The sequence below is a fragment of the Tursiops truncatus genome, chromosome 9, assembly GCF_011762595.2.
Source record: "Tursiops truncatus isolate mTurTru1 chromosome 9, mTurTru1.mat.Y, whole genome shotgun sequence".
Taxonomy (NCBI): domain Eukaryota; kingdom Metazoa; phylum Chordata; class Mammalia; order Artiodactyla; family Delphinidae; genus Tursiops; species Tursiops truncatus.
This window is the reverse complement of record NC_047042.1, coordinates 52,696,941-52,722,480: the sequence shown is the minus strand read 5'-3', so window position 1 is coordinate 52,722,480 and position 25,540 is coordinate 52,696,941. Positions and strand designations below refer to the sequence as shown.

General features: G+C 36.6%; 1 protein-coding gene across 1 annotated transcript in view; it reads left to right on the top strand.

Annotated features, from left to right (window-relative positions):
• ZNF804B (zinc finger protein 804B) overlaps positions 1-25,540 on the top strand; it is a 447,143-nt gene that overhangs the window by 411,345 nt on the left and 10,258 nt on the right. The window contains exon 3 of the mRNA XM_073809743.1: positions 24,961-25,091. The gene's annotated coding sequence lies outside the window, so the exon portion shown is untranslated. The remainder of the gene's footprint in view (positions 1-24,960; positions 25,092-25,540) is intronic.

Here is a 25,540-nt window from a genome sequence, read left to right as displayed (position 1 = left end):
AATATATTGGCATCTAAGGAGAAATGAGTATAGTCCAGAAAGGACATGATTCCTGAGTTGGGAAAGATTATGGAGTATTAAAGTAACAGAAAGAAGTCAGCATAGCTGAAGAGCAATAGAATGGGATAACTAGGGTAGGGAAAATGACAAAATATAAAGCTGGAAAGGGACAGAGTGTTTAAATCATTTGTAGTTTCAAAGACTATTCAAAGGATTTGGATTTTAGTCTTAGATCATTTCTAAACTACTGATAAGTTTTAATCAGGCAAGAGGCTTAATCTAAAGATATTTTAAATGATTTCTCTGTTTGCTTTACGAACAGTGGATAGATGTGAGGTAGATTGAAATTGGCAGGTGAGAGCACAGCTAGAAAATTACTATGATATTTGGAAAGGATATGATGATGGCTTGAGTTGGAGTGGAAGCATTGGATAAAAAAGCTATTAATATAAGCTATAATTTAGAGGTAGAGCCAAATAGACTTGCTGATGGATAGGGAGTTGAGGAAAACTGTCTTGCATTTAGGTAGAGAATTCAGAGAATCGTATTTCTCAAGTTCTTTCTTTTCTATTTTCTTTTCTGAAGTGATAACAGCTGATAGACAAGAAACAGTAATAGATGCCTTAAGCGTAACACTTACTTTTTTTGACAACTTTCCATCTTATTAGACTTTAGCTGATCTCTTGGTTATCCAAGTTCATTCATATAAGGCTGCAAGATGCTTATTATTTATATCATCTAATAACGTGTACTGCAATAGATGATCTTGTCACGACAATGCAGTAGTCTCCTTGCCAGATTCTTATGACATCTTATTCCCTCTCCCAACCCAACCTGTAAACCCTTTTCACTACCATCACACTGACTTTCATCAATAACAATTTCTATTAATTTTCTCTCCTGCTAAACATGGTTTTCATGACCCACAGTGCTCAGGAACAGATTTATGTTTCAGGATTGGTATCTCTTATACATCCCATGTTTCAGCTAAAAACAGTTGCTCAGTGTTCCTTAAACACTCCAGAATTCTACCATCCTCTTGCCTTTACTCTTATAATCTTCTACAAGACATATTAGAATCCTATCTCTCTAATAAAAGTCTACCATCATCAGGGCTTGGAATGACAGTAATGCACAGTGGGTAAGAGAATTAGCAAAGAAACATGGGCTAGAATCTGCCTCTATAAATTATTAGATATGTGGCCTCCATTGAGCTCTTAGCTTCTCCTAAGGGCGAATTTCCCTTTCTCTCAGATGGGGAAAATAATAGTATCTATCTATAGTCTTGCTGTAAAAATTAAATGCATAATACATTAATAGATTTTATAACAGTCTGACATAAATTAAGCATTAAATTAATGATTGATATCAATATCTTTATGAAGGCTCACTTTAAATGCTATAACTGTATACAAAAAAAGCTCATGACGCTGGTTAGAACTATCAAATGTGGTGTTATATATTACAGTTCTTTATACACACACATGCATGCACACACACATGGTCACATATACGTGACCAAAAATAACCTCTTACATTTTCACTATCATAATAATTTGTCCTCCTCTCTTGCATACTTCTTATCACATTCTGCTGTACATTAAGATTATGTATGTACCACTCAATTTCCTGTGCTGAACATTTTCTCCTTTGCCCTGCACCCAGTTCTTACAGGGCTTATTTCCTTTTTTCAAACTTTTACCTGCAACTCCTGCTAAATGAGAGTTAAGCCACAGCTCTCACGCCCTCTGTCAAAGGTTATTGGGATTGGATGGATCCCTGGCCCTTGATTTGCAAGGTATATTCTTTCCCTTCTTGACATAGAAATCAGAGTTAGAGAATCTGTCTGTTTCGGCACAGTAAAGCCGGAGCCTGGAGTGGCCATGTTCGGGTCTAATACATTCCAAAATAGAGAAAGGCATGCTGGGAAGAGATAGAAGAATGGCATTTGAGTGCCCAGAGAAAAAGAGATGGAGATCATTCAATCCTCTGTTGACAGATAAAATCATCTCAGTTCAAAGCTTTCTTGTTCCTGGTGTCAGTCCCTTTCGTAGCCTAACCACACTTCCTGCCAGGTCTCTGAATTGAGATACCTGGTGCCCTTCCATGAAATCATCTCCAGTTTTAGTAGATTTCTGTTACTAACAAGAAAATCATCCTTGCTGGAGACCACGTCCTTATCTCCTTTCCCTTTGCGTGCCTGTAGCTGTGTGAGCATCTTTTTCTCTCATCCAGAACTCCTAGATCAGTGCCTCACACAGGTCAGCATTAACAACCTGGATAACTCTCAATTGTTTTTACCATTTCTAGATATCTTGAATTTAATACCATACTGCTCAGAGTACTGAATCAGACTTATTTAAAAGTAAATTGATTTTCTTTGAGGACTTTGGCAGTGTTTTATAAAAATCCTTGAGATTTTCTTTAAGACCCTGGATTGTGGCAAACCTGTATTGGGAATTACTAAATTGGACTGCAGTATATTAAGGAGCATAATTGGCTTTTCTTATTAGTAATTCACATGCATTTGGAAAGAGTAAAGCTATTTCCTGAGTTGGACCCTTACTCCATTAAATAATAATTTTTCTGAAGTTGAATTGTATCCCAGAGGTTTCACTTGTTAACCAAGGAGAAGGCAGATGTTTTCATGTTGTTGGCCCAGAGACATTCTAAGTTTCAGATGCTGAATCCCAAGTGAACATTTCAAAGCTTTCATAGGTGCATGTTTTTAAAACTACAGTTTAAATGGAATGGAAAATATAACTTGTGAAATGTAATTTAAAAGTCTTGGTCCTGTGAGGATGGTAATGTCATGATTCTAAGGGTGAGTAATGATGGGTTGCAAAGTACATAAAGAATCTATCAGAGAAAATAGAGTGTAGAGGTTACCAGCCAGGGCTTAGGGGTCAAGCAGTATGGACTTCAAATAAATTTTATAAAACTGATTTTTAGTTGTAGAATTCTGAGCAAGTTACTCAGCATCTCTTAGCCTTGATTTTCTCATATTTAAAAAAAGTGAGATGTGGGTACAAATAGCAGTTACAGAGTCTGGGGGCAAATTAAATCAGGTTATTTAAGTAAAGGGCTTAGAGTAATGCCTGACATGTGAAAATCTCATAATTCATGAGAGTGGATGCTGTTCTTGTTTTGTTGTTGTCATTATAGACAGATTTTCATCTGATTTTAATTGTTTCATGGCTCTGTTATGAATTGGTTGGAAAAGACTACAAAAGTTCATGAAGGACAAAATTTATATTTATAAAGAAATGATGCATGAACCTTGAAAGGGCAAACACCAAAATGATAACAGGGATCTTTGCCAATAAATTAGGTTAATGAAGATTTTTAATTCTTTCTACGTGGTGCAAATACATTTTCCAAACTCTCTACTGATCAAAATGGCCTTAATGCTCTCCTCAGTTTTATTAACTTTAGACAGGTTTCTTCCTCACTATAGGCCCCTGACCTCCCTTTTCTCAGAGCATTTCCTTTGGAAAACTTGTAAATTTTTTCTCTGTCAGTTTGAGATGTAAAGATTCTATAATCCAGAAATGTCTTTCTTAAGACCTGGGAGTCAGACCTTTGAAATGTAATCATGGGAGGAGAGAGAGCCCAAGTCTCTGTGGGAGGAAGAAGGCCTAATTTCAGTAAGGGACCACTGATAAACACAGATGGCCTACTCACATTGACTGAGGTATTAATTTTTAAGATGAGATTTTTTTCAGCCCACTTCTATTTGAACTTCATAAGAAATTGATTCACTCATGGTTTCATACCTATTTATATCTGAATACTGATGTGTGCTTTTTTATGATCATATTTATTCTAATAATTTGTAAATCAACTAACGGTTAGATGACTTTGTTTAGGAAAAATGAAATGTGTGGCCTTCTGAACTTATCACTCCTAATAGATTTAATAATTTTTTGTCCAAGTTTTGAATTACCATAGTTAATAAGGTTTAGGAAATTTGATTAAAAATAGTCTAAATGAAATAAGGGGTAAATAAAGAGCACCATTAAATAGCTGTTGATAGCTGAGTTATCTAAACAGATTTCATTTCCAGGCGTCATTTATCTCCAATCAACAACCAATTCAGATGTCAAAGAAAATGTTTTTTACTTGAATTGCAAATTTCAGTTAATTGCATAATCACATTAACTAAATATCTTATCCCATTATAGTTGTATTTTCATGGCATTTTTTGATTTAAATGTGAAAACAGGTACTTTGACTCACAATTGTGAATTTTAATTTTTAGTTGCTTAAAACGTCCTCATCTCAACTGATATTCTATTCTATTTTATTTTATTTTATAGAAGTATTAAAAGCTGTGGTATTATGTGGCTCTGACACTGAGAAGGTAAAGTTTGGAGGCTATAGATTCTTTAGGCACTGAGTTTGATGAATTCGTTAGACTCAAATATTTCTTAAGGCAACAAGAACAGCAGAAGTGATGTGAAAGACTTTCTCTTTTTTAATTTTAATTCAGCTAATTTCAGAACTAAGGGTAAAGAAGATACTTACATACCAAGGAATAAAAACAATGCAGCTTATAGACCATCGTTATAACTTGCATATCATTCCCAGAAAGAAGCTGTCACAAGCAATTTGAGTAGTGGTTAAGAACAAGGACGCAAGAATTAGACAATTTTTTTTTCCTAAGCTTAATTCCATCAATATTATTACAAGAAACAGCCTTTGTTCAGTTGTGCAAATTTATCTGAAGGATGCATTCTAGACAAGGAATTACTGAGCCATAGGGATAGTACTTATAGAAATATAATTGCTGTTGCCAAATTCCCTTCTGAAGGGATTGCATCAATTTATACTCACACCAAGAGTGAATGAATGTGCTGGTTCCTCATGTATCTAATACTACTGGGTTTTATAAAACACAATGACTTCGTTAGTTTGAAAGGTGAGAAAAATGGAGTCTCTTTGATGGTCGTATTATGTTTCTTTATGAATGAGATTATTTTATTTTTAAAAGTCAAAATGAATATAAGTAGCCTTTCTTAGTGCCTCTGCATTTCATCCTAGAAGTTTTATGTAATAAACATATTTGGAGATACAAAACACATAATGAATAATACAGTTTTAGAAAAAGTATAGACGTAACTAATCCTTCGGGGTTTTTTTGTTTGTTTGTTTGTTTGCGGTACGCGGGCCTCTCACTGTTCTGGCCTCTCCCACTGCAGAGCACAGGCTCCGGACGCGCAGGCTCAACGGCCATGGCTCACGGGCCCAGCCGCTCCGCGGCATGTGGGATCTTCCCGGACCGGGGCATGAACCCGTGTCCCCTGCATCGGCAGGCAGACTCTCAACCACTGCGCCACCAGGGAAGCCCCCTTTGTTTTAATAATATTTTAAAAATAGTGAATAGCATTCCTCAAAATTTTAAGTCATTTAAACCCTGGCCAAATTTTATATAAATGTTATACAGTTGTCTAAAAGCACACTTATGTTTATATTCTACTTACATATCAAAATTTACTGAAAAACTTGAGAAAGTTAATTTTGAAACAAATTCAGTGTTTCAGAAGTTTAAGTTTTATGAAGTATCTTGCCATTTCAAACTAAAGTGTAAGTTTGATCTTAGCGGTAATACATTCATTTGTAATCCTTTTCTAAGAAGCTTTTGCAATCACTAAAAGAAAGAACATGTGAAGTGCTATTTTTGAGTAGTAATAGCTATGGTTGTTGATAAAATTTTGTTCAGATGATTTCAATTTCACAAAGAATACACTGCCAATCAAATTATTTGCTTGTCAAAGAAGCACTAACTATTGTGAAAATAACTAAAGTGAACTTAAAGAAAAATTTGTTTTTATTCTCTAGGAAGTGAAAATTTTGAAAAAAAAATTCTTCTCTAAAAATAAATAAAATCCAGTTTATTTCAGGAGGTAAAGAAATCAAGAGTTAAATTAAAAAGAGAAGATGCTCACACAGCCTTTGCCTAAAATCCACTTTTACTCAAGTATATACTCAGCTACAGCCTTGGTTTCCCAGACTCTTTCAATTAGCAGTGAGGCATGCGATATAATTTCCCACAATGCACTTAATAAATGGAGCTATACTTTTGAAAAACAAAAGCAGAATAAAAATATTTAAGAAAACTACATATCATTTTCACTTGCATAAAACAAACAAACAGAAATACCCAAAAAACGGTGAGTCTTTTTTAGTGTTACTCAGTAGCGATGCTCTTTGTTTTTGAAACGTCCAAACACTCTTGACTTAACTCTCTATATTTTTCTTATTTATTTTCTTTGCCTCCAGGCAAAGATAGGCAAAGTATAGAAAAGACCATGAATCTCATATCTGCCTAATGTTGTTTTCTGTGAACAATGCCAGAGAAACACTTGAAATAAGTGATGATTCAATCTGCTGTGTTCTGAAAATTAATTGTGCATTTAAGTAGTTCTGGGGGATTCTATTCAGTGAGAATATTCAAGGCTTGATTTGTTAGCAAAGTCAGGCTTGATTCAGTTAGACTTCCTGTAAGAAAGTTGGGAATGTTAAAACTAAGTCAACATCTTAATAGGAATACAGGCATATCTTGTTCTATTGCACTTCGCAGATATTGTATATTTTTACAAACTGAAGGTTTGTAGCAACCCTAAACTGTCAGATAACGTTTACCCTTTTTTTGGCAACAAAGTATTTTTAATTAAAGTCTGTGCATTTTTTAAGACATAGTGCTATTGCACACTTAATAGAGTACAGTAGAGTGTAAACATAACTTTCATATGGACTGGGAAACCAAAAAAATTATTGTGACTTGCTTTATTTTGATATTCACTTTATTGTGATGGTCTGGAACTGAACCTGCAGTATCTCCGAGGAATGCCTGTACTAAAAGTTATCCCATAAGCACTGGAGGTCCTGCATTCTGGAGTTTCTATTACTATCAGTTAAATAAGATTGGATATTCCTCCAAATACCGTTGTGTCTTTTTCCCACCACTATCTGCTTCTTTACTGTTTTCCTTGACCTGGCTGTTTCTCACTGGGAAAGTATCTCATGTGGTGTGTAAATATGGAATTAACACCTCCCGCATCCTGAACTAAAAAGAACAGGGCTGTTTCTCTCACTGGGGTCGGCAAATGTTCTGGAAAGGGTCACATAGTAAATATTTTTGAATCTGTGGAGAATAGGGTCTGTTGCAAGGACTTACCTCTGCCATTAAAGTAACCAGAGATGAGATGTAAAGAAATGGGTGTGACTGTGTTCCAATAATACTTCATTGACAAAAATGAGCTGAAGGCCAAATCTGACCCATGGGCCTTAATTTACTGACTCCTAATTCTAACACTGCATACCTAAGTAGAAAATCAATTCCAAATCTTTTTGAGAGAATTAGTAATTTTAAATTAAGGCCTCTGTAAGGATGTGGAGTAAAATGATCTGGAAATTTCTTGCTATCCTGTTTTGCAGCCCAGTGGCTTAGAGCTTGTAGAGGGGAATTTTATACCTGAAAGAAGCAGTGTGCTTGATTGAACACTAACTGCACCCATTCCTTTTGGCCATATTTAGCAACTTCAGTAGGACAGATACTGCTGGTTACCTACTCACTGGTCCGTTCCACCATCTTTCCTTACCGATAAAATCCAGATTTATCTGAGGCCTGGCCACATGCCTAGCTAAAATCCTGAATTTCCCCAACCCCTTACTTAAATGTCAGTAGCGTGTGACATCCCCTTAGCAAATCGTATTCCAGTGAAGTCTACTTGGTACAGCTTCCACAAAACTATTGTCTCTAAGGTAAAAATTGTAGAGTCAGCTTTTGCCTTTATCTCTTCCTTCCTCCTACTTGGAATGCAGTTTTGATACCTGATATTTCTCAGGTATATTGCAACCAGGAGGATAAAGTTGCAAGAAACTGAGAGCTGAAAGAAGATTGGGCTGTGGACTTCCTTAGAAAGTATAAGTGCCATGGTATGCTTGAATATAGATTCTTGGTTAAGAGTAAAATAAACCTCATTTGATTATGTCACTGTAGCCAAGTTTCTGATACATGTAGCTCAACTCATTACTAACTGATATCTTTAGCTTTAAAACATCATCTCTATTTATTGTATGAGTCACATGATCCAAGATTCAGTTTTATACCAGAGTCTAATTTCACTGATTTCTCATGTCTGTTCCTGTCTCTATTTTAATAGTTTCCTCTCAAAGACAGTTCTATTTCAGAACAACATTTAGGTAAGGAATTGAAAAAATCTCAAGAACACTTTCTCTGCGCTAAGACGGTCTTAGTTTGCAGGTATGTTCAGATTAACTACTTCTGCCTGCAATATTCTCAGCAGGCATTGCTGACCCTAAACTAGGGTATGAAAGAGTGGGAGGATGAAGTGGAAACTGAAAGAGCTTTTAAAAATCAATATAATGTTAGGTTGTACAAGGTGCTAAAATACAAGAAATTGCTCTTAAAGAAACAGCTGGAGAGCTGGGTCAGAGTGCATTAGGTGAAGATTTCTTTATGAACTGAATTAGGAGGAGGTGACCATAAAGGCATCATACAGCTGGGAAAGAAAGCTGCAGAGCAGATAATAACCTGCCAAATACAGATGGCCTCGTGACAGCAACCAAGCAATCTTCTGGGAGGGCAGAGGCTGGCCATGGGATTCTCTTAAGATTTCATTTTTAGACTCCTAGGGCCTAGTGCAAAAACATTTACTTCCTAGAACGTCCCCACAAGGAATGTGATTAATTCTCTTGATCTTTAAAAATAAATAAATGAAAGATTCCCTTAAGGCCTTAGTCTCTTCCACATGTAACCGGGAGTGTTAGAAATTAGCATCATGCAGAAGAATCTCCGTAACTGTTTTGATACCCATTCTAAGTCTATATTTTGATATTTAGAGGTATTTCAGAAAGAAAGAGATTTGTAAAACTTATTTAAGCATTTTTTGACGTGAATAATACTTTTTAAGAAAAATTTTAAGTAATTTACGTACTTGCCTATAAAGAATGTATGAAACATTCTGGTACTTTCCACTTTTTCTCTAAGGAAATAATTCTGAAACTTTGTTGCATGAGGAAAATTGTCTGGATTTTCCTGGTCTTTCTTTTGCTTCTCACATTGAACTTTTTCTCCATGGTCTAGACTGTGATAGAATGCAAAATTATTTTTTCAGAAGCCTTGTTAACCAAGTATTAGTCTAATCAAATATTGACTCAAGACATAATCTTTAATTAATGAATTTTCATTTGCTCATTCCAGAAATGGTGGACTTCTCCAAACCTGAATATACTCTCTGCAGACACTTCATGGGAATTAATATTTTTCTAAGGTGGCAGGTGTGTTCTTATCACACTATGAACATGGAGAAGGGTGGAGATTAAAAGCCCTTTGACTTCTACTACTAAACCAGTCTAAAAAGCAATTCCCATTTCTAATCACGAAAGCAAAGTGCTTCCTTTGTAATGCTGTTAATCATTTCACAACAATAATCACTAGAGGTAATCGATATTGACATAGTATTGGCTATATTCTTGCCTGATTTAATATGGCTTACAAAGGCACTACCAACTTTAGCTTTGGTTATGCCGTGGTGAAGAAAATAATAAACCTTGCAGTTAAAACCAAATAAAAATCTGTGCTTTGTATCACTGCTGACTTGGATCCTGACATAATAGCTAGAGAAAGGAAGGAACTGGGTAACTTCTCAGAAATAATGGGAACACTAGAGCCATCCATTTGCCCTTTGAGGACTTCTCAGGGAATCCTGGACCTTGCAAGGGGATGGTCTGGTGACTTGCTTGGGGCATATACCTTAATCACCTATGTATATGCTCCCCCCTAAGCCATGGAGGTATCCCAGGCTACTCTGAGTTAGTAAGAAAAATTTTTTTTACATGAACCACATTTGCAGGTTGTCCTAGAATCCAGAAACATCCCCAAACTAGCACTTAGTCAGCGGTGTCTTCAGGCTTGGCTATATCTCTCCTGAGCATCAGGGTCAGCCCATCCAAGAGCCCAAAAATGAGCCCAATAAGGCATCTCCAGGTCCTGACTGTCAAAGCACAGTTGGCTGACCACCAGCAATTAGATTTAGAGACTAGGAATTAATATTCCAGAATGTATAGGAAGAATCCTTCAGATCCTGTTGTGAAGTATTTAACTTAGCACTTGTAAAGAAGAGGATGGGGACAGAGTATCAGCCCCAGGTTCATTTCTTCTCAGCCATTCTTAGCTTGCTTGTGGCACGATTGGTCCTTGGAGCAGGGAATCCCATCTAGAGATTATACTCAGATGCATTCATTCTAGGCACCTCCGCCTGGTCAGTAGCCTGAACTGCAGCTTCTACAATGGGAGACTTAAAAAAAATATTTTAGGTTGTTTCAGTGTCTGTGTTTGTACAGCTACCAGATCGCAGAAAAGATAATGGCATGCAGAAAAAAACAGGAAATAAGGAAAGCCCCATTTCAACATGGAGAATTCTTTTGACACATAATACTTTTCATGTAATTTAATTCTTATATCTTGATCATATTGTTGTTCAAATTCTATCAACTCCTGTTCTCAATTATTGTTTAATGATCTACAAATGTCTTTGAAATCATTTTGGTACAAAACATTTTGAAACAATGAACAATACTTCAGAACTGGATAGACTTGTAATTTCATAAAATGGAACTATTGTCAATTTCTAGACTTTTACGTACATTGTTCTGAGTTTTCCATATGCTAATGAACATTAGACATCCTGTTTTCAAGTCACAGTTCTTTTCTTGGCCTCTTCTTTGATGTGGATCAAGTCATTCAACCTTCTATATGTTTGTTTCTTCATCTCTAAAATGAGGGTAATCATTTTGACCTTTTGTACTCGGATTTTGCTCTGCTGTGAAGAAAAGACATTAATGCCTGCAAAGTGCCCTGGGATCTATGGAGGAAAGTCCAGCAATGGAAAGATTTATTCTGTTTCAGAGAGGAAAAAGCAGATAGATACGCTTGCATAAATTCATTTCACATGTGTGTTCTGCTTCAGTGAAGGTGAACGAGAATGGTTACTGGAGTGGGATGCTGTTCGCAGGCTTGTTCTGACTGGGAAGCAATAATATTGGGAGTATTGCTATTCAAAACACATGGAGACTCCCTGCCCTGATCAATTTGCCTCTTTATTCATAGCTGAATTCCACTTGCAATGCAGGTGCCAAGCATTCTTGTTGGCAGGTAGGGAAATAAAGATTGCTTAATTTGCGCTTTTAAAATGAACCTGAGAAAAAAAAATTAAGTCCTACATATTTCATAAATGTATTTAAGCCAGTATATTTCCATAAGCCTTATTTCGCTTGTTGCTGAGAGAGAATAAAAAGCATTGTGAAAGCTGCAGAAGATACGTGAGAACTACTTTTCCTTCTTTACCTTGACCTCTGCGACAGTCCTTTATCGCATTGCTTCTGACCTGGGCAAAGATCATGTCAGGTACCCTGCATTCAGGACCATGAAGACCATCTGCTTTGCCATTTCCCCTAAATCCCTTTTACAAATACAAGGACATGAACTAGATGTCCCTATTTCCCTCTAGAAAATACTAGATGTCTAGTCTTTTACCCTATTTCCTGATTGAGTTCTGTTTTGGATAATATTAATACCCAACAGCAAGCTTCAAATAAACTTTATCAAAGAAAAGTTTGACAACAAATCATGCTTTAATCCAAAATTTATTATTTTCTTCAGTAGTGACATATGATCTTAGATTCCCCAAAATTACAAATATTTCCATTAACCATTATAAATTATTCAAGACAAGGGTGAGGAATATACCCAACATGCTTCCTTTTTCTGTCCTTTCCTTTAGAGAAGGCTCCACCCACAGATCTTGTAAAACCCTCCAGATGAAAACTAATCAAACGTTCTGTTTTCAATAAGAATATGAGTCAAATGCTCTTAATGGCTCCCCATTGCCAATTAAATCACGGGCTTCTTGTTCATCCTGTTCCTTGTTCGGTTCCATAAAATGTAACTGTTAATCTTACTTGTAAATTGATAATAGCTCATATTCATTGAGCATTTGCTGTATAGCAGGTGCTGTATAGCAGGTGTTTTACCTTTCCCAACTCAAATAATAATCCCAAGAACTCTACAAGGTAAATCCTGAGAGTTTGCCAAATTACAAATGTAAATGAACTTAGGGAAGACTGAGTAACTTTCTTAAAGTAGCAGAGCTAGTGTTACCGAATCCAAGCTTGTACTGCTCGCCCCATGAACAGGTCAATAAATCGAGAATTGTTGGGACAAGGAATAGTGACTTTATTTGAAAAGCCAGCAGACCAGAAGATAGTGGTCTAGAGTCCCAAACAACGATCTTGCCCGGGTTTGGGTGCTAGTTTTTTTTTACAGAACAAAGAGGCGGGAGGTGAGGAGGTAAAGTTAAAAAGGTGATAAGTTGTTGCAGATATCTCCTGGCTCCTGCCAGACTCTGGAAGGGATGTGTTAATTTCTTCTTTCCTGCAGCCATTCACAAGTGGGCCTGGTCTGGATGTTTCCTGTGAGCTTAAACAAAGGTATTTTAGCTTGACGCTCAAGCGTGGGAGGCAGGATTCCTGGAGATGGGTCATTTGATATTTTAAGCTATAGGCAACATCCCTTTAGTGATCAACTTGTAGCAAACACAATAGAATACAAAGGTTAAAGTAAAAGAAATGGGAGGAATTTCGGCGGTCCAGTGGTTAAGACTTGGGCTTTCACTGCTGTGGGCGGGGGATCAATCCCTGTTCAGGGAACTAAGAACCCACATGCTGCAGTGTGGCCAAAAAAATAAGTAAAAGGATCCAATATGGAGTCAAATTTGTTCTTCCCTATTACACTAGTGAGTGACATAGACAAGATACAAATGCAGGTCTGATTTCAGAATCGTTGTCTTAACCCCTACAGGATGTTGGCTACCATCCAAACCCCTCTGGAAACCAGAGACTGTTTTAGTCCCTGTATTGTTAGGTGCTGCTTTCTGTCTTCCTTACTTCCCCTCACAGTGAGTTTCAAACTCTCACCTGCTCTAACGCATTCACTCTGAGTTCCTACAGCTATGCAACTTATAACTGAGCTTCTGTATTTCTTTGTAAATGTGTGAGGGAGCAGTTTTTCCTTGTCTGGATCTGATCTCAGTAAGAGCTGACCTACTATATACCCACAAGAAACTTTTGTTTTTGTCCAAATGTTTTCATTCTTTAAATTGAGTAATATTACTGATAATTATAATGTGCCATTGCTTAAATAAATGAATTTTTATCAGAAAAGGGGAAGAAAAATAGAAACTTGGGAAAATCTGAACTAAATGATCTTCCTGGCAAAATTTGACCTCTGGATTCTTGGAAATCCTCTTTAACTGTCCAGTATCAAACAGTCCTCATTTCATTAGACAAATCAGCTCCTGGAAGGGTCTTTTATAACAGGCATGGTCCCCTTGAAGTAACCTGTTACAGAAATATTGGACTTGCAATTAACATTTTGTTGTAGTTTTGTGGAGGGGCGTTGAAAACTCCTATTATAATCATTGTGGATTTAACTTTTCTCCTTGTAGTTTTATCCATTTTTTCTTTGTGTATTTTGAAGCTATGTTATTAGGTGCATAAACATTTAGGCTTATTTGTTAATCTGATTAATTTACTTCATCGTATGATGAAATACACTTTCTTATTCCTAGCAATATATCTTTGCTTTAAAATCTATTCTGTTTCATAGTGATAGAGCCCCTCCATCTTTTTTTTTTTTACATATTTATTGGAGTAAAATTGCTTTACAATGGTGTGTTAGTTTCTGCTGTATAACAAAGTGAATCAGCTATACATATATATATATATATATATATATATATATATATATATCCATATCTCTTCCCTTTTGTATCTCCCTCCCACCCTCTCTATCCCACCCCTCTAGGTGCACACAAAGTACCGAGCTGATCTCCCTGTGCTACGTGCCTGCTTCCCACTAGCTATCTATTTTAAACTTGGTAGTGTATATAAGTCCATACCACTCTTTCACTTTGTCCTAGCTTACCCTTCCCCCTCCCCGTGTCCTCAAATCCATTCTCTACGTCTGCCTCTTAATTCCTGTCCTGCTCCTAGGTTCTTCAGAAAAAAAAATTTTTTTTTTTTTAGATTCCATATATATGTGTTAGTATACGGTATTTGTTTTTCTCTTTCTGACTTACTTCACTCTATATGACAGACTCTAGGTCCCTCCACCTCACTACAGATAACTCAGTTTCATTTCCTTTTATGGCTGAGTAATATTCCATTGTATATATGTGCCACATCCTCTTTATCCGTTCATCTGTCGATGGACAAAGGTTGTTCCATGTCCTGGCTATTGTAAATAGAGCTGCAGTGAACACTGTGGTACATGACTCTTTTTGAATTATGGTTTTCTCAGGGTGTATGCCCAGTACTGGGATTGCTGGGTCATATGGTAGTTCTATTTTTGTTTTTTTAAGGAACATCCATGCTGTTCTCCATAGTGGCTGTATGAATTTACATTCCTAACAAAAGTGCAAGAGGGTTCCATTTTCTCCACACCCTCTCCAGCATTTATTGTTTGTAGATTTTTTGATGATGGCCATTATGACTGGTATGAGGTGATACCTCATTGTAGTTTTGATTTGCTTTTCTCTAATGATTAGTGATGTTGAGCATCCTTTCATGTGTATGTTGGCAATCTGTATATCTTCTATGGAGAAATGTCTGTTTAGGTCTACCGCACATTTTTGTATTGGTTGTTTGTTTATTTGATATTGAGCTGGCTGCATGAACTGCTTGTATATTTTGGAGATTAATGCTTTGTCAGTTGCTTCATTTGCAAATATTTTCTCCAATTCTGAGGGCTGTCTTTTCACCTTGTTTATGGTTTCCTTTGCTGTGCAAAAGCTTTTAAGTTTCATTAGGTCCTATTTGTTTATTTTTGTTTTTATTTCCATTTCTCTAGGAGGTGGGTCAAAAAGGATCTTGCTGTGATTTATGTCATAGGGTGTTCGCCTATGTTTTCCTCTAAGAGTTTTATAGTGTCTGGCCATACATTTAGGTCTTTAATCCATTATGAGTTTATTGTTGTGTAGGTGTTAGGGCGTGTTCTAATTTCATTCTTTTACATGTAGCTGTCCAGTTTTCCCAGCATCAATTTTGAACAGGCTATCTTATCTCCATTGTATATTCTTGCCTCCTTTACCAAAGATCAGGTGACCATATGTGTGTGGATTTATCTCTGGGATTTCTATCCTATTCCATTGATCTATATTTCTGTTTTTGTGTCAGTACCATACTGTCTTGATTACTGTAGCTTTGTAGTATAGTCTGAAGTCTGGGAGCCTGATTCCTCCAGCTCCGTTTTTCTTTCTCAAGATTGATTTGGCTTTTCGGGATCTTTTGTGTTTGCATACAAATGTGAAATTTTTTGTTCTAGTTCTGTGAAAAATGCCATTGGTAGTTTGATAGGGATTACATTGAATCTGTAGGTTGCTTTGGATAGTATAGTCATTCTCACAATGTTGGTTCTTCCAACCCAAGAACATGGTATATCTCTTCATCTGTTTGTATCATCTCTAAATGTTTTTTTCAGTCTTACAGTTTTCTGCACACAGGTCTTTTGTCTCCTTAGGTAGCTTTATTCCTACATATTTTATTCTTTTTGTTGCCGTGGTAAATTGGAGTATTTCCTTAATTTCTCTTTCAGATTTTTCATCATTAGTGTATAGGAATGCAAGAGATTTCTGTGCATTAATTTTGTATCCTGCTACTTTACCAAATTCATTGATTAGCTCTAGTAGTTTTCTGGTAGCATCTTTAGGATTCTCTATATGTACTATCATGTCATCTGCAAACAGTGACAGTTTTACTTCCTCTTTTCCAATTTGGATTCCTTTTATTTCTTTTTCTTCTCTGATTGCTGTGGCTAAGACTTCCAAAACTATGTTGAATAATAGTGGTGAGATTGGCAGCCTTGTCTTGTTCCTGATCTTAGTAGAAATGGTTTCAGTGTTTCACCATTGAGAACAATGTTGGCTGTGGGTTTGTCATATATGGCCTTTATTAGGTTGAGGTAAGTTCCCTCTATGCCTACTTTCTGCAGGGTTTTTATCATAACTGGATGTTGAATTTTGTTGAAAGCTTTTTCTGCATGTATTGAGATGATCATGGTTTTTCTCCTTCAGTTTTTTAATATGGTGTAGCACATTCATTGATTTACATATATTGAAGAATCCTTGCATTCCTGGGATAAACCTCACTTGATCATAGTGTATGATCATTTTAATGTACTGTTGGATTCTGTTTGCTAGTATTTTGGTGAGAATTTTCGCATCTATGTTCATCATTGATATTGACCTGTAGTTTTCTTTTCTTGTGACATCAATTGTCTGGTTTTTGTGTCAGGGTGATGGTGGCCTCATAGAATGAGTTTGGGAGTGTTCCTCCCTCTGCTATATTTTGGAAGAGTTTGAGGATAGGTGTTCACTCTTCTTTAAATGTTTGATAGAATTCGCCTGTGAAGCTATCTGGTCCTGGGCTTTTGTTTGTCGGATGATTTTTAATCACAGTCTCAATTTCAGTGATTGTGATTGGTCAGTTTATATTTTCTGTTTCTTCCTAGTTCAGTCTCAGAAGGTTATGCTTTTCTAAGAATTTGTTCATTTCTTCCAGGTTGTTGATGTTATTGGCATACAGTTGCTTGTAGTAATCTCTCATGATCCTTTGTATTTCTGCAGTGTCAGTTGTTACTTCTCCTTTTTTATTTCCAGTTCTATTATTATGAGTCTTCTCCCTTTGTTTCTTGATGAATCTGGCTAATGGTTTATCAATTTTATTTATCTTCACAAAGAACCAGCATTTAGTTTTATTGATCTTTGCTCTTGTTTCCTTTATTTCTTTTTCTTTTATTTCTTATCTGATCATTATGATTTCTTTCCTTCTGCTAACTTTGGGGTTTTTTTGTTATTCTTTCTCTAAATGCTTTAGGTGTAAGATTAGGTTGTTTATTTGAGATTTTTCTTGTTTCTAAAGGTAGTATTATATTGCTATAAACTTACTTCTTAGAACTGCTTTTGCTGCATCCCATAGGTTTTAGGTCATCATGTTTTCATTGTCATTTGTTTCTAGGTATTTTTTTATTTCCTCCTTGATTTCTTCAGTGATCTCTTGGTTATTTAGTAGTGTGTTGTTTAGCGTCCATGTGTTTGTATTTTTTATAGATTTTTTCCTGTAATTGGTATGTAGTCTCATAGCGTTGTGGTCACAAAAGATACTTGATACAATTTCAGTTTTCTTAAATTTCCCAAGGCTTGATTTGTGATCCAAGATATGATCTATCCTTGAGAATGTTCCATGAGCACTTGAGAAGAAAGTGTATTCTGTTGTTTTTGGATAGAATGTCCCATAAATATCAATTAAGTCCATTTTATTTAATGTATCATTTAAAGCTTGTGTTTCTTTCTTTATTTTAATTATGGATGATCTGTCCATTGGTGAAATTGGGGTGTTAAAGTCCCCTACTATGATTGTGTTACTGTCGATTTCCCCTTTTATGGCTGTTAACATTTGCCTTGTGTATTGAGGTGCTTCTATGTTGGGTGCAGAAATATTTCAATTGTTATATCTTCTTGGATTGATCCCTTGATCATTATGTAGTGTCCTTTTTTGTCTCTTGTATTAGTCTTTATTTTAAAGTCTATTTTGTCTGATATGACAATTGCTACTCCAGCTTTATTTTGATTTCCATTTGCATGGAATATCTTTTTCCATCCCCTTACTTTCAGTCTGTATGTGTCCCTAGGTCTGAAGTGGGTCTCTTGTAGACAGCATATATACAGGTCTTGTTTTTGTATCCATTCAGCCAGTCTATGTCTTTTGGTTGGAGCATTTAATACATTTACATTTAAGGTAGTTATTGATATGTTTGTTCCTATTACCATTTTCTTAATTGTTTTGGTTTTGTTATTGTAGGTCTTTTCCTTCTCTTGTGTTTCTTGCCTATAGCAGTTCCTTTAGCATTTGTTGTAAAGTTGGTTTGATGGTGCTGAATTCTCTTAGCTTTTGCTTGTATGTAAAGATTTTACTTTCTCCATGGAATCTGAATGAGATCCTTGCTGGGTTGAGTAATCTTGTTTGTAATTTTTTCCCTTTCATCACTTTAAATATGTCCTGCCAGTCCCTTCTGGCTTGCAGAGTTTCTGCTGAAAGGTTAGCTGTTAACCTTATGGGGATTCCCTTGTATGTTATTTGTTGCTTTTCTCTCGCTGCTTTTAATATTTTTTCTTTGTATTTAATTTTTGATAGTTTGATTAATATGTGTCTTGGTGTGTTTCCCCTTGGATTTATCCCTCATGGGACTCTCTGTGCTTCCTGGATTTAATTGACTATTTCCTTTCCCATATTAGGGTAATTTTCAACTATAGTCTCTTCAAATATTTTCTCAGTCCCTTTCTTTTTCTCTTCTTCTTTTGGGACACCTATAATTCGAATGTTGGTGCATTTAGTGTTGTCCCAGACATCTGAGCCTGTCCTCAATTCTTGTCTTTCTTTTTTCTTTATTCTGCTCCGTGGTAGTTATTTCTACTATTTTATCTTCTACGTCACCTATCCATTCTTCTGCCTCAGTTATTCTGCTGTTGTTTCCTTCCAGATAATTTTTAATTTCATTTATTTTGTTGTTCATCATTGTTTGTTTGCTCTTTAGTTCTTCTAGGTCCTTGTTAAACGTTTCTTGTATTTTCTCCATTCTGTTTCCAAGATTTTGGATCATCTTTACTGTCATTACTCTGAATTATTTTTCAGGTAGACTGACTGTTTCCTCTTCATTTGTTTGGTCTGGTGGGTTTTTACCTTGCTCCTTCATGTGCTGTGTATTTCTCTCTCTTCTCATTTTGCATAACTTACTGTGTTTGGGGTCTCCTTTATGCAGGCTGCAGGTTCATAGTTCCCATTGTTTTTCGTGTCTGCTCCCAGTGGGTAAGGTTGGTTCAGTGGGTGTGTAGGCTTCCTGGTGGAGCGGACTGGTACCTGTGTTCTGGTAGATGAGTCTGGATCTTGTCTTTCTGGTGGGGAGGACTGTGCCTGGTGGTGTGCTTTGGCATGTCTATGAACTTATTTTGATTTTAGGCAGCCTTTCTGCTAATGGGTAGGGTTGTGTTCCTGTCTTTCTAGTTTTTTGGCATGGGGTGTCCAGCACTGGAGCGTGCTGGTCATTGAGTGTAGCTGGGTGTTAGCATCGAGACGACGATCACTGGGAGCACTCTCACTGATTGATATTCCATGTAGCTGGGAGGTATCTGGTGGTCCAGTGTCCTGAGCTCGGCTGTCCCATCTAAGATGCTCATGCCTCACACCTGGCCAGAGCACAAAGACCCTGTCATTCACACAGCTCAGAAGAAAAGGGGGGTAAAAATAGAAAGAAAGAAAAAAATAAAATATTTAAAGTTATTAAAATAAAAAAAAATTATTAAATCTAAAAAAGTAATATAGAAATAAGAAAGAAAGAAGAGAGTTACCAAACCAATAAAGAAAACCACCAAGGGTAACAAGCACTAAAATGCATAGTAGAAAAAGGAAAAAAAAAAAAAAACAGACAGACAGAACCCTAGGACAAATGGTAAAAGCAACCTATATGCACAAAATCACACAGATAAGCATACACATACACACACTCACAAAAAGCGAAAAAGAAAAAATTATATATATATTAAAAAAAAGAAAGAGAGCAACCAAATCAATAAATAAATCCACCAATGATGATAAGTTCTAAGTACTAAACTAAGATAAAAATAAAACCAGAAACAGATTAGATGCAGAAAGCAAACCCCAAGTCTACAGTTGCTTCCTAAGTCCACCGCCTCAATTTTGGGATGATTCGTCATCTATTCAGGTATTCCACAGATGCAGGGTACATCAAGTTGATTGTGGAGCCCTAATCCACTGCTCCTGAGGCTGCTTGGAGAGATTTCTTTTTCTCTTCTTTGTTCGCACAGCTCCCAGGGTTCAGCTTTGGATTTGGCCCTGCCTCTGCATATAGGTCCCCCTGTTGCATCTGTTCTTCACCCAGACAGGAGGGTGTTAAAGAAGTGGCTGATTAGGGGGCTCTGGCTCACTCAGGTCAGGGGGAGGGAGGGGTATGGAATGCAAGGCGAGCCTGCAGCGGCAGAGGCCTGCGTGACGTTGCAACAGCCTGAGGCACACGTGTGTTCTCCTAGGGAAGTTGTCCCTGGGTCACGGGACCCTGGCAGTGGTGGGCTGCAGAGGCTCCCAGAAGGAGAGGTGTGGATAGTGACCTGTGCTTGCACACAGGCTTCTTGGTGGCTGCAGCAGCAGCCTTTGCATTTCATGCCCATCTCTGCTGTCCGCGCTGATAGCTGTGGCTTACGCCCATCTCTGGAGCTCATTTAGGCAGTGCTCTGAATCCCCTTTCCTCGCACACGCAGAAACAATGGTCTCTCGTCTCTTAGGCAGTTCCAGACTTTTTCCCGGTCTCCGTTCCAGCTAGCTTTGGTTCACTACCCCCCTTCAGGCTGTGTTCATGCAGCCAACCCCGGTCCTCTCCCTGGGACCTGACCTCTGGATTCCGAACCTTAGCTCCCAGCCCCCACTCACCTCAGTGGGTGAGCAGACAAGCCTCTCAGACTGGTGGGTGCTGGTCAACAGCGATCCTCTATGCAGGAGTCTCTCTGCTTTGCCCTCTGCACCCCTGTTGCTGTGCTCTCCTCTGTGGCTCTGAAGCTTCCCCCCTGCCCACCCCCATCTCTGCCAAACTTTCCTAGTGTGTGGAAAGTTTTCCTCCTTCACAGCTCCCTCTGAGAGGTGCAGGTCCCATCCCTATTCTTTTGTCTCTGTTTTTTCTTTTTTCTTTTACTCTACCTAGGTACGTGGGGAGTTTCTTGCCTTTTAGGAAGTCTGAGGTCTTCTGCCAGCGTTCAGTTGGTGTTTCGTAGGAGTTGTTCCACATGTAGATGTATTTTTGATGTATTTGTGGGGAGGAAGGTGATCTCTCTGTCTTACTCCTCCACCATCTTGAGGGTTCTCCCCTCCATCTTTTTTTGACTAGTGTTGACATGTTATATCTCTTTACATTTTTTTCTTTTAACTCATCATGTCTTTATTTTGAAGTTTGTTTTTATAGTCAATGTATAGTTGATCTTGCTTTTTTTTTTAATTGAAACTGTCATTCTGTACCTCTTAATTCCAGTGTTTAGACCATTTACATTTAATTTGGTTAGCAATATATTTAGATTTTGTGGTATTGCTATTTGTTTTATAATTGTCCCATCTATTTTAATTTCCTTTTTACTTTTTTATGCTTTCTTTCGGATTGAGTAAATTTAATTATTTTCTTTTATCTTCTTTGGTGTCCTATTGGCTGAAACACATTGTTTTGTTATTTAAATGGTTGCTGTAGGTTATATAGTATATTTCTTTAACTTATCACAGTCTGCCTTCAATTGTTATTATATTATTTCATGCATAGAATAAGGCCTATCAATATTATATATCATTTCTCCTCTCTTGGGCTTTAAGCTATCATTGTCAAATATTTTATTTATAAATTTTTTATAAACACCAAAAAACATAGCTATTGTCTTTTTGTTAAACAGTCCAGATATGTTCAAATAATAAAGAATATGTCTTATTCATCATTATAGTTACTATTTCTGGTGTTCATTCTTTTTTGTAGACACATATATCTACCTGTTAATATTTTCCTTTTCTTCAGTGATATTCTTTATTTCTTATCATGTGGGTGTGCTGCTGTTAAATTCTTTCAGCTTTTAATATTTGAAATCATCTCTGTTTCACCTTTTTTTTAAAAGGATATTTTCACTGGGTATAGAATTTTATTTTGAATAGTTTTAAATTTTCTTTCAGAAATTTCAAGTTGTTGCTCCATTGTATTCTCAATTGCCTTTTTCCAATGAGAATTCTTCTGCCATCCTAGTATTTATTCTTCTGTACAGAAATATATCTTTTCTCTCTGGATGCTTTTAAAATTTTTCCTGGTTTTGAAAAGTTTGATTATGTTGAGCCTTGGTGTAGTTGTCTTCATGTTACTTGCGCTTGAGGTTTTGGGTGGGGGTGGGGGTGGGAATCTGTGGATTTAGAGTTTTCAGAAAATTTGGAATATTTTCACCCATTATATTTGCAAATATTCCCTCCCCTTTCTTCAGACTCCAATCACGCAATTGTCCACTGTGTCTTTTCTACTTTTTGAATATATGGTATACAGTTATAACTGTCTTAATGCAGTGTTCTGCCAATTCTATCATCTGTGTCAGTTCTGTATTGGTTTTAGTTGGTTGACTTCCTCATTTTTGGCTGTGTTTTGGCACTTCTTTGCATGTCTAAAAATCTTTGATTGTATGTTGGATGTCATTAATTTTCCCTTGTTTGTGAATTTTTGTATTTTTTAAATATTCTTGGATTTGGTTCTGAAATGCAGTTATGTTACTTGGAATCAAATTGATACTTTTACTTCTTGATAAAATGATGAAAATCATTTGTTAGGCAAATGTAAAATAGTGTTCAATCTATGGCTAATTTTTCTTTAGTGAAGCAAGACTCCCTGAATTCTCTACTCAATGTCCCAAGAGCTTTTCTAATTTTGTTGGTAAGAACAGGCACTCTTCCTGGTTCTATATGAATGCCAGGCATTGTTTCCTTTAGTTATTGCGGGTGGTTCTTTTCTTGGCCTGGAATATTTGCCTCACACACATGCACTGCTGATCAGTATGGTGAAATTTTGAAGGGCTCCCTCTGCAGATCTCTGGGGGGATTCCTCTGCATAGTCTTGAGCACTCGGCATGGGCCAAGCCAAGACTGTGGCTAGAGGTCTTCTTCCAGTTTTCTGTGTTCCTTAAAAGTATTTTAACTTTGCTGACTTCCTCAACACAGCAATGCTCCATCCCACCACCCAATCTATCTTAACTTTTCCTGTGTGCTTCCAAAGCATCTGTGTCCACTCCTGTTAAGAAACTCAATACTATCTTATAAAAGTATCTGTTCATTTGTCTGTCTCCCTTGAGGGAAAAATAGTTGATTTGTACATTTCTATATCCCTAGTACCTAGTAGGAGTTAACAGTATTTGCTGTTGGATGAATGAGACCGAATTCTCAATCATTTCTGTAACTCAGATATAGGAGTACAGTATTGGAATCTGAAAGGCTAATGAAAGAAACAGGTATACCTGGAAGTTTCAAACAGGATTCCAATAATGAGATTCAAGTATCAGATATTGTGAGTAAATGAATCAGCTTCCTCTCCTAGGTGGTTCAGGTTTTATATACTAGTAATATCAAATATTAAATAAATATATTGTAGAGTATTTTATGTTCAAAAGTAACTGAGAGTTAAAAAAAAAAAATCCCTCTCCTCTTTACCAAAGTAACCATGGTCTTTCTTTGATGCAGTTGAACTACATTCTCTGTGGGCTCCTAAATTATGTTGCATGATTTCCAAAAGGTCTTTACTCATAAGATTAGCCTTAACCCCAAGAACTAGATGATTGTGCACATGGGGGCTGAGGAAGTGTGAGTAGAAGGGTAGTAGAAATGCAAATTTTTATAAGCCTTTCTGTCTTCTGACCAAGGCTATCCTTTAAGGTTTAGACCCTGTGCTGTTATCAGCTCTAGAGAATTGTTGATCCTTTTTTTTTTTTTCTGCTAACACATGGGCCATAATTTTATTTTTTGAAAACTTCTGGTTTTTAAAAGGCTCTGAAGCTTTTGTCAAAAACTGAGTTCAGGTTGATACTACTCTTCTCCCTGTGGCTGTTTCTAGTTCTGTGAAACGCTTGTTCTTTGTGCTCAGAATATTCTCTCTCTGAAAGAATACTCTGCCTCCTTCCTTGAATACTTAGCCTGGAAGCAGTTATTTGGCTATCATCTCCCCTGCGTATGTTCCCTTTCAAGAAGGAATCTAATGATTGTTAAAGGTCTTGGCACTTGTTCTATGGGTGGGGGAGGGGATAGTCTACTACAAAGTTATTATCTCACTTGATAGCTATGTAGTTTTTGTCATTCCTGGAAAACATGTTTTTATACTTGATTTGGGAAATAAAAGCAGATTAAACGGACACAGATTTCAGGTCGTTTAAAGTCACTTTATATGGGTTAAGAAAGGCTAATCTTCAAACATACTCTTAAATCAGGATTAAGACCCAAACTTCAAGATGCTCATTTGATTGTGGCTGTTTCTCAATTTGTTCAACATCATTAGGTGAGCTTAGTGACAGATTCTGAAGTAGAAATCTGAACAGGTAATGAGTAACATCCAATCTTCATGTAAGCCAGTTGTTTTACAGAAAAGATTAATTAAAAGAAGTAGTAACTAAATTTAAATCAAGCAAGGCCAAGCCTCTATCCTGAGTTTAAATCCCTGACCCATTTTTTTCCTTCTGGATACAATACAGAAATTTGAATTGGATAAATATCTCCACCAGAAAAAAAATGAGTTAAGAATTGCATTTAGAACTTTGAACTAAATCTTTTCACAATAACAGATGTTCTTTACTGAAACAAGCTCATTTCACCCAGTGTATTTAATCACACCAATTTTCAGGAATGAGAGTAAATATGTTTTATAAGTGAGAGGGCTGGAGACAGTGCATGGAGGAAAGTGCATCCCATAACTTCCTCTCCCTTTATACACATTTATATATTGCACATTTTCCCCATTTATGTTTTCACAGGCACAGAGATGATTGCAAATACATACCCAGGGTGGTCCTTGTCAGGACTGGGGTCCAACATTGCAGCACATTTCTGCAGTGACTGTGACAAGCTTTGATAAATAACCCAGTTGACAACTAAATGTATCTTGGAGCAGAGAATAGAATTGATGGAGAAGTTGCTTTTACTCTCCCTATCCAAAAATTCACCTTTGTGCCCAGGACAAAGTTTAAAAAGGAAGTTTTTGGGTGGAAAAAGATATATTACTTATTCATAGTGTCCTTTCTGTTTGTCTTCTTTTGTCCACAGAGACTGAAAGAATTAAAGCAACGTGAATTTGCTAGAAATGTAGCTTCCAAGTCATGGAAAGATGAAAAGAAACAAGAAAAAGCACTTAAGCGACTTCATCAGCTGGCTGAGTTAAGGCAACAGTCTGAATGGTAAGAATTAAAGGTGCCTAAGATGGTTCAAAACTCTCTTCAACTTCTGGGGAAATTTCAGTGATAAATTTACTTGGTTCACTATAGCAATGTAAACAAATTATAATTAATCAACAGATATATCTGAAGGCAAATTTTCCTAATAGTTAAAAGTCTATAAATTAATGACTTTGACATCTGGGTTTTTTCTTTCCCAATATTGTTAATGTGTTCTTTAATGAAATGATCCAAGAATGATTCTAATATACTAGCATTTATTCTATCCAGGTGATTTATATGGATCTATATATCTCTTTCTAATTATTTTGAGTTTTGTAATATTAATTTTGAAAACCATAAATAGCAATGCATCTTTTTGGGGAGGAACTAAATCTTCTGTGCATTCTTCCGCACACACCTGAAACTAGAATAAATGGCACTATCATTGTCTGGATGACGAACAAGATGTA